The following is a 9,500-nucleotide window of genomic DNA, read 5'->3' on the forward strand; positions in this document are numbered from 1 at the left end:
CGCAGGTTGGGGGGCGCAGGTTGGGGGGCGGGGGGCGGGGCGGGGCGGCGGGGGGGCAGGGCGGGGGGCGGGGGGGCAGGGCGGGGGGCGGGGCAGGGGGGCACAGGGCAGGGTGGTGGGGCGGGGCGGCGGGGCGTGGGGGGCGTGGGGGCGGGGCGGGGCGTGGGGGCACGGGGTGTGGGGGCGTGGCGGGGCAGTGTGGGGTGGGGTGGGGGGGGCGGGGGGGGCAGGGATGGAGGGAAATAGGTGACGGTGGTCAAAAGGTGCAAACTTCCAGTTGTAAAGTAAATTAGTTCTGGGGAGGTGATGTACAGCATGGTGACTATAGTTAATAATACTGCATTGTATATTTGAAAGCTGGTCAGAGAGTAGATCTTAAAAGTTCGCATCACAAGGAAAAAGCTTTTAACTATGTGACGTGTTGGATATTAACTAAATTTATTGCAGTCATCTTTTCACAATATACACACATACCAAATCATTATGTTGTACACCTTAAACTTATACAATGTTAAGTGTCAATTATGTCTCAATAAAAGTGAAAAAATGTCTTAAAATTACAGTTGAAGTAATTTGAGGTTACACAGCTAGTACCTGACAGAAGTGGGATTCGAATGAGTGTGCACATCTGCTTCATCCTCTCCTCTGTACTGCTATCCAAACCTCAGGGACAATGAGCTTTCCCTGTCTTGCTACAGTACGCACTTTGTTTCTCTTTTATTAAATCCTGAGATGATTGCTCTGAAAGCTCCCTAAACTATTTGGAGGACCAACTATTGTAGAAGACAGCATATGAATCAATGGGACACTTCTGAGTTTTCTAGCCACCCACCACTCAGATGCAGGCTTCTACATCCTGTGTCCCAGCCTTTGCCTGGGTTCTGCATGAAATCCCTAAGTAATCTGCGTCCTCATACATGGTCAAACTGAGTATCTCTTCCACAACCCTGTCCTCCCGAATCCCAAGGCTACCTAGGAATCCAGCTGATCATCAGCAGGGAGGTGATCTCATGTTTGTTCCTGTCCCTTCCTCATTTATCAGCAAACTCAACATTTCCTTCCCTTCGTTGCAACTACAGGAGTTGTCCAGAATTAAATTTCCACATGCATTGTACAATAATTCTCTAAAAGGAGTAGAAAGTGAAATTCTTCACCATTACGAAGATATGAGCAGAGAAATTTCCCAGTTGTACAACCAATCTCGTAAACATGAGCATCGTCAATCTAGTCCCGCAAACGAAGGTTGCCAAGCTACCTTCCACAACTGTCTTCTTTTTCAGCCCCCATTTGGGCCCGTCTGATCAGCCTCCACCTCCACACTGTGGCTCACGCCTGCCTGCTCCTGCTGATCCTCCACGCCAGACCTCAAGTTCAGGCCCTGCAACCGCTTTCCCCTTGTCTGTCTCCATTCTTGCTCCCTTCCAGCCCATCCTCATCTCTTGGACAGCATGGTCCAATACACCAACCTAATCTTGTCCCACCTCCTAAAGCCCTGCCCTGGGTCCTCTGCTATCCCAGACTGATGGAGAGGCCCTGATCTCTGCAGTAAACAACTTATTTGATTCTCACAACATTTCTATGAGGTCTGTTCTAATGTTATCATCTCAGTTTCTCAGGAAACTGAAGTGCAGGAAGGTAGCCCAAGATCACCTAGCTGGTAAATGGTGCATCAGAGACTTGAATCCAGAGAGACAGACTTTGGAGCTAAAAACTACACCTGACCACCTTCCATGCCTATGTCACCATTTCTAAAAAATATTCCCAGATCTCCTCTCTTTCCTTTGAAAACCCCTACACAAACTGTGCCCTGTGTGTATTAAAACATAAGCTTCCTCAGGGCAGTGGACTCTTCTTACCCTGCACTCTCTACCCTAAAGTACCTAGAACTGTTCGCCATACACACAAAGCACTGGGTATTTGTTTAATCCAATTAAATGTATGTAAGTACAAAATATGATATAGAGAACTTACGTGAGTGCTAGCACAAACTATTTGACCTTAACAGGTCTCCCTTTTCTTTGCAAAGTTTAAAATGACAGAGTGTGGTCCAGAAGAAATGGGAATTTAGAATGCCCAAATCAAAGCGATCTGGTCCCTAGGAGTCCTAGGATTTTAAAGAATAAATACTTTCTGAAAAAACCCAACCTAGTCAATGTCCAAGGTGAATTTTGTGTGAGGCTTACCTACCCTAGCATGTCTTTAACCGTTTCAGAGGGTTAGAGGATGAGTAATGGCCTACAGAAACATTTACAAGATAAATGGATTCCTAGTTTCTGGCGTTTTTAAAGTGCTGTTTCACACTTGAACTGTACAGGGCTACCTCCATTCCCTACAGGCAGCAGGAAGTGCAGCCTCAGTTTGATTTTCCACTAAAAGAACAAGGCATCTCTGAGGATTTCACTTCCTGTAAAAGCAGAATTGATCCAACGACTCTGCTGCTCTGATGTGCATGGTATGTTTGTTAGTTACTATAGCTGGACAATGAAAATACTAGCAAATGAGCCCTACAGATATCCAGGTGACAAACAAGACTTTTAAGATTTTAAGTAGAATTCAATCAGCCTGTAGAACTTAATGTTTTTCATTATTCCCAAAGCATGTCCTAGTATTAAACCTAGATATCAATCCTTAGAGAAGCCCTAACCCCTGAGATGGAGAAAAGGAGCTTTAATGATGGAAGATTCATGGGGATGGATGATACTTCTGTTTTGCTTCTGGACGGCCTGTCTGGTGCTATCCTTCCCTTACCCATACTTCAACCTCTACTATTAGGGCTAGACTTCACTTTGCAATGAGAGTGATCTACTGTGGGGTTTGGAGAGGAGTTGTATTTTATCCAGAAATAAATTTCTATTTTTTCTTGATTGAGATATAATTGACAAATAAAATTGTACATATTTAAATGTACAATGTGATGATTTTATATATGAATGAGCTATGAAATGACTGCCACAATCAAGTTAACTAACTTATCCATCACCTCACATAATTTTCTTTGGGTGTGTGGGTGTGTGTGTGTGTGGTGAGAACACAAGATCTACTCTCTTAACAAACTTCAAGTATGGCATTATTAACTATAGTCATGTTGTTATACATTAGATCTCCAGAACTTATTCTGGAAAGTTTGTACCCTTAAAACTATTTTTCATGGTCCCTGCATTTCTAGCTATGGCACTGTATATCAACCTTGATTTTCTATTAATCCATGAAATTTGTAATCTCCTGATTGACATTTTAAAAATCTAGCTGAGAATAAATATAAAACATCAGTAGATTTTTGTCATGTCTCCTTTAAATCTTCTTTTGATTCCCCCTAGACTTCATCTGAATTCTTTTACAACTAAGACATATGAAAGCACCATAACTTGAAAAGCTAAAGGACTGCATTTATTCAAAATGCATTCACAGAGTGCCTACATTATGCCAGCCTTGGCAACACCAAGCATGGGAATCCAGAGATGAGGATGACATAGTCTCTGCTCTTGTAAAGTTCATAGTCAATAAGGAGAGGCATTTAAACCATTCATGATAACTTCTCTATTAAAAAGAATTTTATCAAGTTAAAACAGTCTGTAAATTAAAAAAAAAATGTAGAACTGAAAAATACTGCAAACTTTTCACTTTAATTACTGAGAGTATATTGCTATCCTTCCCATTTAAAATCACAAAGAAACTTGGAAATCCTTGGAGATGAAAACATTGTCATTATGTTATTCTTATATTTAAGCAATAAACCTCCCTTGGGATAGGGCTCAGATTCAACCGTATTTACTGAGTTTAGTTTTATAACTGTAGGAAGATAGGAGACTTTTCAGAAAAGTTAAACATGGGAATAACATTAGGTGACATTTGTTGAGTGCTTACTACATCCCAGGCTCTATTATTATCTTCCCCATTTTATATATGAGGAAATGGGGTCCGGAGAGGTTAGCTCGCTTTCCCAGGGCAACCCTGAGAGTCAGTGGCAGTGCCTGAGCATTCACTTACTAGCATACAGCCTCTCCATGACTTAGCACTGGCCCTCTTTCAACACTTTACCCATCTGCAAATGTCACATGTCGTCTCCCACCGACCTTCCTCGCACCCTCCCCTCCATTCTCCATCTGTGACCTTCCAACAGACTAGGAATAAGCATGAACAGCTCATGTTTCTCCCAATTCTGGTTCCCTAGCCCATCAACAAATTACTTTGAAGTTCTGTAGCAATCACATTGATGTCCAATAAGCTTTCTGCAATTGATCATGTCCTTGAAACTCACCAAAAATCATGAATATGCTGACAAACTGTCTAAACACATCAATGCCCTCTGCTGAAAAACAGAGGGGTTTGGCTTCTATCCTGGTGAGAGCCAGTCCCTTGACAGTGATTTGTGAGACACAAGATTTGAGTACTTGAGAATCTCTGGTCTATAGCAAAGAGTGACAGTCCAGTGTACTTCAAGACTCTAGACAGCATCAAGGCTGAAGCACAGCAGCACTTGGGCTTTGTAGGTGCTAAGAATCTTGAAGTGCATTCCATCAATTCCTTCCCACCTCTCCTTCCTCCAGTGGTTGGAGATGATGGGTTCCATAGCTCCCGCTGCACCTCTCTCCCACCTAAAAGATCTCCCAGAGCCCCTTTGGGTGTTTGTTGCTGTCATTATCCAAGTGGACCATGGCACCAAAGCAAGGCTAAGATTCTTAGCCTCACTCAAGATCCAAGGACACATTGTAGAGAATAGTTCCTGAGGTCTCCTAGAGTCAGATATTTAAACAGAAAGATGTCCCTGTCTACCGTTGACACATCACAACTCTGTCTCATTTCAGCTAGTCACTAATACTGTGCAAAACTGAGCTAACAGAGCTCACTGTGCGTCACCTCTCTTTCCAGGCTGAGTCAATGGACACTTTTTTCCTCTACATTATTATTTTTCTCTCCCCTTTTTCATCATTTAGTCCCCATGTTCCAATATTTGTTCACCACTAAAAGAATCAACCCAGGAATTTACCAAAAATTGAGAATAAGAAACTCAAAAAGTGTAACAGATAGTTCACCTGTAAGAAATAGTTTAAAGAGAACATGTTAATGTAAAAAGGTCCACAGGAGAAAATTCTACCTCCTAACATCCTGGTTCTCTTTACCAGATAGCTCTTACGTAAAAAGTAGACACAGTTTTGGAAGCAAATGTAAGCTTCCCCTCATCAGATAACATATCTTTCCTGAGGAGTTGCGTGTAAGTTGAATCCTATTTATTCAGTTGACATTTGATAGATGTCTTCTAGGTGTGGACTCCATGGCAGACTCCAGGGGACAAAGAAATGATGTTGATGTGGACTGCCTTTTGAGAGATCAGACTTGTAAATAGATAACTAACTACAAGGTTGAAAGTGGCAAGATTTAAATCCATATAAAATTCCATGGATGCTGAGAGGAGGGAATAGAGATGAGGAGCACACAGGGAACACAGGACTAAATAGAGGCACAGAGGCTGGAATCAGATGTTACAGGCAGCAAGGGAACACTTGGGCAAAAGCAACTATACATTTTCTTAAGTGCAAGCCCCTGAACTTTGCCGCTGTGGGGGTCAGGGTTCCCTGACTATTGGAAAGCTCAGGCTGCCAGTCTTAGAACCACAGAGAAAGGAGACTTAGAACTGTGACAGAGGAGAGGAGAACATACCGTTATCGAAGAAAAACTATTTTGATCCGCTATATTTCAACAGAACTTCAATTTCAATCCGTTGAAACTTTTTTTTCTCAGTGTAGGGAACCGCCGACCCCAAGAAGATGGCCTGTTGGCCGCGAGTGACGCCAGCCCACGCAGGCCTAGAAGTCCGAGATGCCTGAACGCCCGTGTACAGGAGTCTGAACTGCGCAGGCGCACGCTGCGTGTTGCTTCCAGGCTCCCTGGGATCGATCCCCGGGGTCTGGACCGTTAGGAATAGGCTGGGGCCTCGGGCAGGGCAGGGACTTCTGGGGCCCACTCCAGGCTGCTAGGGTCCCGCTTGCTCCTAAAGTGAGTTGCTAATAAAGAATCTCTTTCTTGGCTGCCCACCTGCCTTGGGCCTCCCCTCCTCACTTTTGCCGAAAAATTGTTTTTGGATGAGTGAATACATGAATAAATGAAGTAATCGTGTTTTAATATTAGCTAAAGCATTGGAATTTGCCAATGATTACAAAAATAATTAGTTGAATCAAGATTATTCTGATGTTACTTTCATGTCAATATCTGTATGCCTCCTTCCCTAAAATGTCTAGGGCTTTTAGATTTCCTACATAGTCATTTCTCTGCCCCTGACAAAAGCTGAATAATAACTTATCCTTTGCCCTGGATTCTACAGATCCGCATAACACTTTAAAACTCTTCCATTATTACTCATGTAGGAGTACAAGTTTATTGCACATTATATTAGAATTTATATAAACTAAAGGTTATTCTAGTCGCTCATCTAATTCAAAGATTTTATTAAAAAGACCAAGATACACCACAACTAAATAAAAGGCTAACGTTAAACTTTCAAGTTTTTTATTTACGCGCTTTTACTGGCTCATAAAATAAACATTTGGTATGAAATTGTCCACATTAGGGCTACCTTATATGCAATGTAAACAGATGCTGCCTTTTAAAAATTCTGTATTAAATAGAATTCCAATCATATTCATTGAAAAGAAAACTCACTGAAACTTGAAGCCAAGCATTTCAAAATTTTGCAGTATGGGAAAATTACTTTTTAGTTTCCTTAAAAAAAAAGTTAAGTTATCAAACCATAGGCAAACTCACTTTTCTAAAGTGGAAAAAGATGGGTTCTCAGAAATGTGGAATTGGATTTGGTCTGTGGCTCAGCAAAGGATTCTTTAAAACACATAATCAAGTAACTCTTGATGTTCTGAAACTCTTGAACTCTTCTCCGAAGCAACACAGTTACCAAAGTCCATCCTCTCAAAACCACTGCGTGGCGAGAGGGAGGGGAGAGATCTCCGGCTAATGTCATCCCTGAGCAGCAACATCTAAGAGCAGAGGGGCTATGCCAACAAATCTCATTCTCAGTTTGGGGGGTTGTGTTGTTCTCTGTCCTTGTCTCAGCAGCAGAGAAAGTGCTAAGCCTAGGAAAGACAGTTTCTGAACCAACTGGAGATACCCCAGCAGGTTTTGCTACCTCCAAACCTGCCAGAGCCTCAATCAGTACAAACATTCACGGTCTGTTGTCCTAAGAGTTGCGATTAACTGCTGGTATACTTCTTGATCAGAAATGGCTGACAACTCTTATTCCTGGGGATTTTTGCAACACCAAGGTCAGATGCCACTGCTCACGTATATGAAATAGCCTAGTACAAGTAACCCAGGCTTTCCTAGAGGTCATTGCTCCCACAGAGCACTAGCACCAAAGGGTGTTAAAAGGTATGCAGTAAAAGTAAAAGTGACGTGTTCCTTGGTTGGGTATATCTGGAAAATGCTGAGTTAAATATACTGAAGCAGATTTCTTGATTACAAGACATCTCAGGGCTTTTCAGAGGTTTAGGATCACGGGAAATGTGTCTGTTTTGATTTATCTCCCATTCGCAAGCACCTTAGATAGCCAAAGACATTTTAACTTAGGAATAACAAAAAGGAAAATCTGAAAACCTAACAATAAATATTTAATAAGCTCTGGGATAAAAGTCCCCCAAAGTTTATAAAGGGTCCAGGGAGAAATGAATGTGGTAACCACACAGGTCACTTTTAACTAATTTACTGGTTTCAGTTCCAGGTACTCCCAAAAAAGTGCCCAGCATAGCCTGCACTATGGATAAAGGACTCTCACTTAACCTTTTCTTTTAAAGAACTATTGCAAGGAGTGCTTGCTTCAGCAGTGCATATTCTAAAACTGGAATGGTACAGAGAAGATTAGCATGGCACTTTGCAAGGATGATGCACAAATTTGTGAAGCATTCCATATTTTTTACAGCTTGACTATGCTTCAATAAAGCTGAAACTTAAAAAAAACAGAAAAGATTTTCTTACAACATAAAAAAGAGCAATTGCAATAATTGTGCATTACCTGTCTCTCTCTAAGAATGATCTGTGTAAGATAATGTTCTCCTTTTTGCAAACGGTATGAACCATAAATTAATATGACCTTAATCTCTGATGTCTAAATAACGCTGAAGCCAGAAACAAGGTAAAATCTGTTCACCAGGTGTAGTACCACATTGGAATTCCTATACTAAGGAAATATTCCCAGTATGGAATTTCAAGGGTGCAAAAGGACAACTTGTGTATCTATTGAGATATTTTTATAAAATGAGCAACTTGGCATGAGAGACATCTAAGTCCCATTCAATTTTTGAAGATATATTTATGGAAGTGACCAGTTGCATACTTGGGAAAATGCCCCCTTTGGAAGGAATGGGTGAGGATGAATAAAACTGTTACATCCAAAGGTTTATACATTTATTTTTCATATTTGTTCCCATTTTCATTACAGAATTATCAAAGTTCCCAGAGAACCTAAGCACCAAATTACATTTATTGCAATAAATATATGTTACGTTTAACATATGAACACCAAGTGGGGAAAGCGGGGGTGGGGGGGATGAACTGGGAGATTGGGATTGCCACATATACACTACTACTAAGAAAAAAAATATCAAATTGTACACTTTAAATATATGCCATTTATTGTATGTCAATTATCTCAATAAAAGTTCTTAAAAATAAATAAATAAATGTTACGTTTTACTTTATACAGTTCAAAGGATTATGTAGGTTGATTTTTCATTTATAAGAATATATCATCATATACACACCTATATAAATATAAAAACAGATGCAAAGAATTAGCATTCAAGTTCAGTTTTCCTTGCATTTGTTCTACAACTAAGTTTACATGCACACACACACACACACACACGTCACTGACATAAAATCTCCAATTTACCAAAACCAAGACATCTTTTCTTTCCTTCATTTGATTTTATAATTCTCTCAGGGAAATGGGTAGAGTGCTCCCTTTGGAGTGTCCAAGTAGAATAAGATGTGATTTGCATTTTAAATCTGTACCTGGTAAAAACCAGTGACATCTCTAAACAGATATTTTTATTATTTGTGCTACACAATTTCACATGTATTCAATTCGCTAGTGTTAAGAGCTGATCGTGACTACTGGAATGATGTTACATCTTGACCTGTGCTGTAACTAACTGAGCACATCTTGATTGTATGAATTATTGACTAACTCAGGTGTTATTATTTTAAAACGCAACTCATTGTTTAGACTTCCCCCCAATCACTTACAACTTGACAATCAGTTTCAAAACACAGAGGACTCTCACTTCCATTAGATTACAAGCACACAGTACAATATAAAAAGTAAGTATAAAAAAAGATTTAAAAGATAAAAGGCATTTTCTTACCCAAGAACAAGAATTGAAGAAACGGGTAAGTGCTGTCTGTAGACACTGGACAGTCTATCCAGTTGACCTTCAAAGAAAGAGATGTTTCTAGATCAAAAATAGTCTTTCTAGCAATACAAGGGAAGTCAA

General features: G+C 40.6%; 1 non-coding gene across 1 annotated transcript; it reads left to right on the forward strand.

Annotated features, from left to right (window-relative positions):
• The first annotated feature begins 7,815 nt into the window (after window positions 1–7,815).
• Window positions 7,816–7,919, forward strand: LOC130842737 (U6 spliceosomal RNA). The gene has a single exon (XR_009050536.1). It is a non-coding gene; the product is annotated as a U6 spliceosomal RNA (small nuclear RNA).
• The last annotated feature ends 1,581 nt before the right edge of the window (window positions 7,920–9,500 follow it).

The sequence above is a fragment of the Hippopotamus amphibius genome, chromosome X (genome assembly GCF_030028045.1).
Source record: "Hippopotamus amphibius kiboko isolate mHipAmp2 chromosome X, mHipAmp2.hap2, whole genome shotgun sequence".
In the NCBI taxonomy this organism is placed as follows: domain Eukaryota; kingdom Metazoa; phylum Chordata; class Mammalia; order Artiodactyla; family Hippopotamidae; genus Hippopotamus; species Hippopotamus amphibius.